Source organism: Desmodus rotundus, chromosome 13, assembly GCF_022682495.2.
Source record: "Desmodus rotundus isolate HL8 chromosome 13, HLdesRot8A.1, whole genome shotgun sequence".
NCBI lineage: Eukaryota > Metazoa > Chordata > Mammalia > Chiroptera > Phyllostomidae > Desmodus > Desmodus rotundus.
Window position 1 is genome coordinate 32,020,750 of NC_071399.1, and position 7,923 is coordinate 32,028,672.

A 7,923-nucleotide genomic window follows, 5' to 3' on the forward strand; every position below is an offset into this window, starting at 1 on the left:
CATTCTTTCCAGGTTTGCCTACAAATTCAGCGGAAAGTTTTCAGTCAACCATAGGAAACTGCAGAATAGAGGAAAAATGGGCTCCATTTGTAGTGATTTAAAAATAAAAGTTCTCCTGAAAATATTTCATTATTTCCTGCCCCCTCCCCAAAATATTCCTCAGTATTCTCCAGAATATCATAGGACCAAACTATTCATTTATAAAGTGGCCTTCATTCAATACCACAAAGTCAAGACAGATTGATTTCTCAAAAGCTAAACTCTAGGCCTAAGTTACAATATAGCATGCATTTTTCCATATATGGTGATATTCTACTGCTTTAGCTTATCAGTGGCATGTTCCATGACTATTTTGGTTTTTGAAAAATACTCTTGATTGTGGGAAATTAAATTGTTGCAAATCCCTGGCTAGGTAGCTCACTTGGTTAGAGTGTCGTCCTGATATGCCAAGGTTGTGGGTTGATCCTTGTTCATGACACATATAAGAATCACCAATTCAAAAGAACCTATGCAGCCCAATGTTCATAGCAGCATTATTTCCAATACTCACGTTCTGGAAACAGCCTAAGTGCCCATCAGTAAATGAATGAATCAAAATACTGTGGTACATTTACACAATGCAATACTACACAGCAGAAAGAAAGGAAGAAATCCTACCCTTTGCAACAGCATGGATAGAACTGGAGAGCATCATGCTAAGTGAAATAGGCCAGGTGGGGAAAGACAAATACCACAAGATCCCATCTATAAGTGGAACTTAATCAACAAAACAAACAAGTGAGCAAAACAGAACCAGAGACATGGAAATAAAGAACAAACTGACGGCCCTGGCTGGTGTGGCTCAGTGCATTGAGCACTGGCCTGAGAACCCACTGGTTCAATTCCCAGTCAGGGCACATGCCTAGGTTGCAGGCCAGGTCCCCAATAGGGGGCACACAAGAGACAACAATACATTAATGTTTCTTTCCTTCTCTTTATCTCTCCCTTCTCATCTCTCTGAAAATAAATAAATAAAATCTTTAAAAAAATAAACTGACAGTGACCAGAAGGTTGTGAGGAGGGGGATAATGAGAGAAAGAAGGGGAAGGGTCTAATCAAGGAACATGAATAGAGGACTCACGGACACAGACCATGGAGGGGGGGATTGACTGTGGGAGTGGGGGACAGGGCATTGGAGAGCAAGGGGAGAAAAAGCGGGACAAATGTAACCAAACCATTAAAATAAATAAATAAATAAATAAATAAATAAATAAATAAATAAAGGCAAAGTTTGTGTTAAAAAAAGAATGCATAAATAAGTGGGACAACAAATCAACATCACTCTCTCTCATTAAATAAAAGTTTTAACAAAACGTTAACAAAATCCCTACTAATATCTTGTCATCTAAATATGGTGTTTCAAGATTACAGTTACATATACAATGACTACCAAAAAGTATTTGGGGGCAGAGAGTTAATGAAAGTACAAATAGGCTGGAAAGAGGTAGACATCTTAAAGATACTGATAAAATGATGTATGCCTGTGCAGGTAGAGAGGATCAAGATCACCCCTTAAAATAAAAGGTCACACTCTTCAAAATGTGAGCAGTCTGAGAAAATGTAGACTACTGAAGCTAGTGGTAAATTACCTCGATATAACTTATAGGGCCAGTAACCAAACACCAATCATTGTTAACCTAGTTCCTATCAGCATTATTCTAAATGGTGTGGGAAATACAACGGAAACAGTGCAGAGAAGGAGGAGTAGGGTGTAGGAGAATGAGCTCCAGGCCTGTGGGCCAGGGGATTGCTTCTTAATTTCTCTGATACACAATTTCCAAATATAAACAATACAGAAAAGCTTAGAATCATCTCAAAACTTGAAAAAAATTATCATATTACTATTATTAACAAATAAATAAGACTAGTCCCCAGACTGGTTTTGGGTGACCATATGATATACAGTCTTATGATTAGGGAAAAAATATTTTCCCCCTTTATCACTTACAGATGTAACAAGAAATGATGTCTCTTCTTATTAAAAAAACAAAAACATCTGCTGCGATGAAACCTATTGAAAGTTCAAGTGATTTCTTATGATGAGGTGGAGCTACAATAAACGGCAGAACATTCTCTAACTAGGGTTTTCAGAAACTTTCTGATTTTCTACTTTTTCTCAACACAGTCCAAAGTCCATCAAATACTAGTTTCAAAAGCTTATAATTCCGCTGCAGTGCTCCATGGGATAAAAAGCTCCAAAGGAAAAAGGTGTGTTGAATGGAAACACACATTCACAATTACCTCTGACCTTCCTCTGAGAAAAGCAGGTTTTGTGTAAGGTTTTTATATGGGTCAAAAACACCTTTCACACTGAGCTCAAAGTTGTTTGAGAATAACTCACATTGAAAAGGACTTTGCATTCCATTTTTTCCCTCTCCATATTTCTTTCTGTAAAGCAGAGAAAGAAATCCTCACAGTGAAAAATATGTCACAGCACCCCAGTGGTTAAAGAAAAAAAATGATTTTTAATAAGACCTGCTGAAAAATAAAAAGTTGAGAAAGCTAATTTACTTATAAAAACCATAGTAAAAATGACTAAACTGCCAGTATTTAAGACAAGACTGATTTCACTGTCAAAGATGTCATGGCATACATGTAATAAATGCCCCAAAGCAACTGTTGGAAAAAAAAAAAAGTGCTGCAGCTGAAACAGTGGTTGTTAAGTTTCAAAGTATTTTTGCTTCAATATACTAGATTTTCTAATAGAAAGTCAACGCTCCAGTCATGACAGTAAGTCCAATGTACCACTTTTTCCTCTACCATTAGCATTTAGGGTTTTTTTTAGTGTAGCTAGATTCCCTGCTAGCGAACTATTTTTAAATGTAGTAAATTGTACAGCAGCAAAATTTCTAAAGATGACTGATGGAGCTTCAAAAAACACAGTCTTCTGAGTGTGAAAGAGTCAACGGTAGTGAAATGAGTACTGTGCTGTTAACAAAAGAATGGTACTGGCTGCTTACTAGGGACTGGACACTGTTCTATGCACCTTATAGTGTTAAGCTCAGAAGTCTATGAGGTAGATAAAAATGTTTTTAATTACCAACATTTCAGAGCAGGAGGCTGAAGAAGTTCAGCAAATGTCAAATTTCAGTAAACATCAGAGCCAAAATACAGACCCAGTTCTGTCTGACATCATCACAAACTCTTGAGCCACTTTTGTTCATCAATCCCTCACCCCACACTCTCAGGGAAGTGCTGCCAAAAACTTTGCATTAGAATCAGAGTTCAAGAAAACACAGTCCTAAAAAGTCAAGAATCAGGATAAATAGGAGTAATTAGAGAAGTGCTGACTTGGTTCACTTGAACAATTTTGTTTGTAAAACTAGGCTCCTGGGAGTGCATCTAGACAGAGGAGAGTGTGCAAAAGGTATGCAAAAAGAATGACTACACATAAAAAGTGAGAAAATTTCCCCCAAATTTTTATGAAGTTTGCTGCAATCACAAATGGCTTTTCTTCTGTTGATTTTTCATTATGTATAAGAATATTAAAAGTCAGAAAAAGAACCTTATTTCAGTTCTGGACTCTCCCTGTACAAACCTGGGAAAGTATGGATAGTTTTGTGAAACAATTAGAAAATCTTACTAGTTGGTGGTATACGAAGAAAAGCCAAAATGAACCATAGACATTTTAGCATCCCCAGGAAATGACTGAAAATTTGAGAAAGGACTTTGATTTTTTTACATCATTGAGTGAGGTTTCAGTTAATTTTATTTATTCAGTGATTTGAGGCATATTTTTGAGCACTGACTGTGTTATATACTCCTCTATGTGAGATATCACTAAGATATGAGTGGAATCTGAACTATGACTGACACTTGGGTTACAAAAATTAATAGCCTAAGGAAGCACAACCCTACCTGTTTTCCTAAAGTATCTGTGAAGAGAAATGCCTACATGAGGAACAAATAAACCACAGGTAAGTTTGTTCAATATTCCAATTGTTCACACACTGTTTTTGCTCTCAAGGCAGTGTGCAGATCAGACCAGCATATTATTTTAGATTCCAGTGAGTAAAAATTAGTATAAATGGAGATCATAAGTGTCTCTTCAAGTCATGTAAGAAATCAGCACATACATATCCATCCCTAGATATCCATCAAAGCCATTTTTTTCTATGAAATATCAGGTTCGGCAGCAAAAAATGGATGCTTTCAACTCATATAAGATAGAACAGTTAAAAAACAAAATTTTAAAAGTCTTGAACTATCATTTTAATAATAGCTTTAAACAACATTTTTCAACCATGAAAAGACAAAACTTAGATTTATTAAATAAACTTGAAATTTAATTTAAAAATTATGCAAACAAAATCTTTCTAGATCGATTGATACAAATGAGAATTTTACATCCCAGTTAGACATAAGAAAAATAATATTAGAGTAAAACAAAGTTATTTGTACTTTATTAGTAGTCAGTTAAAAAAATTTTTAAAGCCACAACTAATGAAAGAATCTAAACATGTGGTCAGAATCTTAGCCTAGGTTTATAAACACCCATACACAGTCACTGCAATATTAATTTTGAAGAGTAAGCCAAAACACTAACACTTCAATATCAGCTCCTTGAAGTCAGGGGTCTGTATCTGATTTATTCTTTATCTCATCACACAATATCTGATACATGTTAGGTGTTCAATAAATGCTTGCAGAATAAATGAAAGTAACAGTGATATTGACCCCTACTCACCTTTCTTATTTATCTCACTAACAGAGGTGTCTTCAAAATACTAATGACCAGCCTTGCCATTACCAAAAGCAGCGTTTAACAAATGTCTGGTACTTTCAGAGGTGGAGCATCTGTGTCTCTGGATAAGAGAAATAGTGGACTGCTCAAAAGGAGACTCCATTATAAAGTAAAGAATGTAAAGGGCTCATAAAGAAGGAGCCCTTTTCCACTTTGTTCCTGCTTCTAAATACATTCATACAGTCATAATGTTAATATAGGTAGCTAAATATTAATAAAGAAAAGGAGCAAAGGGAATCAGCCATCAAGCCAAATATGCCAGGGAGCTGAATCAAACAATAAGCCAGCTTTGCTAAGAGGCTGTAGCTTCAGACACCCCAGAGGATCACAGCATTGCACTACTAAGGGAATTAACACCCCTTTCTCCCCCTGTAGAAAAGAAGGACCAACTTCCCAACCTCCCAGGGGAACAGCCTGCCATTGTCCTGGATTACTGAGGGAAAGATAAAACAATAGAGGGAACATTCATCTGCTGGACACATGCCTGGTAGAATCCAAGATGGCACAGGAGGAGGTGCTCCCACTTTCAAGTTTGCATTGTAGGGGCTAAGATGATGGCCGTACAGGGCAGAGCCTAGCCTGGGAAAGGGAATGGATTGGATAAAGGACACAGAACCCCGGAAGACATAGGGAATGAAATGGTCAGGTGGAAGATCCAATGCAAGCCCAGGAAAAACTGAGAAATTGATTGGTTATTTTGGAAAAGCACCTAGTCCTTCCCAAGTCTGAGATATTATAATTCAAACATAATCCAAGCTTAACAAAGTGTGCTCTCTCTCTCTCTCATCTGATAACACCCACTCACCCTGTTTGTGTGTGTGTTCTTCTCCATAGCAGCCATGCAGCCCTAGCAGCACATGGACTCCAAACACAGGCTTCAAGCAGGAGCCTGCATATGGGAATACAGTGCCATTCAGAGCACAGCCAGGAACAGAAGCTAAGCTATCTGGATGGCAACAGAGGCTAAACTAGACTAAGCCTTGGCATGGCATAGAATCTCTGAACAGTGGCCTTTACTCCGCTTGATGAAGACAAGGCTGAATATTTTCCACAGTGGGATGGATGGAGATGAGACACTGGGAACCTGGGGGCAGTGAATTATTTCAACCCCAATAAATCTTATCATTAAAATATCCTTCCAGGCATGGGTCCCTGGAAATGCTTTTCTCATAACTCCATGAAAGAACCCCATATCCGCTGGCAACAATTAAAATATAAATAATAACTGATTTTCTATTTAAAAACATCCCATAGATATGGAAGACAACAATAGTCATGGAATGCAATGTAATTTTAACCACTTTGACCATAGCCATAGACATTGCCATTTTTGTAGGTTAAAAGCAATCACATATCAGCACTTCCATATGCCTCAAATTGATTGAATCAATGTATGACTGACAGAGACTGGAAAGTGGCAGAGAGAACAACAGCACAGAAAAGGTGGGAGAGCTAACAACTGTATTTTATAAAATAAGGACTTAAGAAATAATGCCTATGGTAAATAGAACAATAAATACAGATTTAGATATGTTTTTGAGGTTACAAAGGTGACTGAACAGGAAAAAACCCTAAAACAGTACATTCAACTAAGGGGATAAAAAGGACATATAGGATGGCATAAATAAAGATGCAGGATAAATTTAATCCTTCTCCATCATAGCAGGATATCCATAAACAACATCTAAATAAAATAATTGCCATATTGGCAATATTGTTAGGAATCTGGAGACAACCCCCTGAAGAACTGATAACAAAAATAAGTATGCTCACTCTTTGTTGAAAACCTAGGTGAACGCACTTTGGGGCAGGCGGTAGTGGATTTCTATTATGAGCCTTTCAGAATCATTTGGCTTATTTTAACAATGGCACGTACCCTTAGATATAAATATGTTTTAAGGGAGTAACAAAAATGCCTAACTCATGAGTTTGCTGTGAGTATGTAATGAGATGGTGCGTACAAAAGACTGACAGTGCCTGCCTGGCATATAGGAGTCATTAATAAATGGAAGCTATTACTTTTTTAAAAGTCATTGTCAAGGTTGAAAAATTCAGCCAAACTAGATATAATGATCCTACAAAAACTACAGTACGTTCTGTGACAGCAAAGAAAAAAGGGTACAGTTTTAAGTTGTATTACATACATTACAGATGCATTTAAAATGCATGTTTATGTGTACTTGAATAAAAAAGAAACTATTTTCCACTACAAGCTTCGATCTTAGGTTACACATAAGACTTTGCTAAAGCATTGTATAACTGAGAAAAATCACCTTCTTTCCTCCTTTGTCTTTTAGAACTTTGCCAGAATTTCCTTTTCTTGTAAATGTATGATTTCCTCAGGAAGACATTGGAATTTAGATTTATTTACATTTCAATTACAGCTAAGATTTTAAAGAGAATGATTGTATTAAATAGAGGTGAATCTAAAGATCAAAAGGCAAAAGCAAAATGAAAACAAAGAAAAAAACAAAACCAAGAAAAAAGGTTGATAGTAGGATATACGTATTCTAAAGTTAAAAAAAAGGAATTAAAATTCGTTTGTGGAAAATGCAGGGTTAATTCTGCATGGATTTTCTCTCCTCTCCTAAAAGGAAGAGTGAACTGCAGCTGACCCACTTACCACAGTGTGGATGAGAGGCTTGGACCAGAAGGAAAATACAACCTTTGAAATCTCTCCTCTGTTTGACTCTAAGTCTCTGCATGCAGATCCCATCCTCACTCAAAGTCTGAGACATCCTTTTCCCCCCACCCACCTCCTCCCAGGCAGCCGATGGGGCTGATTCCAGTAAGTCAAAGCCCGACTTTTTAAAAAAGTCATTCTAGAAAACAAAGGAGCTCAGGTTGACCTTTAAAGGCAGCCCCAAAATCAGCTCCACAGCAATTGGCCACTGTTATTTTGTGACTATAATGCAGCACTTTAATAAACAAAAAGGGAAATCTTAAGTTTACTCAAGGTAAGAAAAAAAAACAAGTTTGTAAAGCACTCTGAATTGTGCACTACTTTTTTTATGTCTAGAAACATTCCAAGTAGCCAGCATGATGAACATCAAAATCAATACAATAAATAAAGCTAAAGGTTTATCAGTAAGACTTGTCACATAGAAAGAAATGGAGGGGAATTGGGGGAAGGAAGAGGA

General features: G+C 36.8%; 1 protein-coding gene across 1 annotated transcript in view; it reads right to left on the reverse strand.

Annotated features, from left to right (window-relative positions):
• The window catches only part of MYO16 (myosin XVI), a 518,514-nt gene extending 511,065 nt beyond the window's left edge, over window positions 1–7,449 (reverse strand). The window contains exon 1 of the mRNA XM_053916793.1: window positions 7,407–7,449. The gene's annotated coding sequence lies outside the window, so the exon portion shown is untranslated. The remainder of the gene's footprint in view (window positions 1–7,406) is intronic.
• Between the last annotated feature and the right edge of the window lie 474 nt (window positions 7,450–7,923).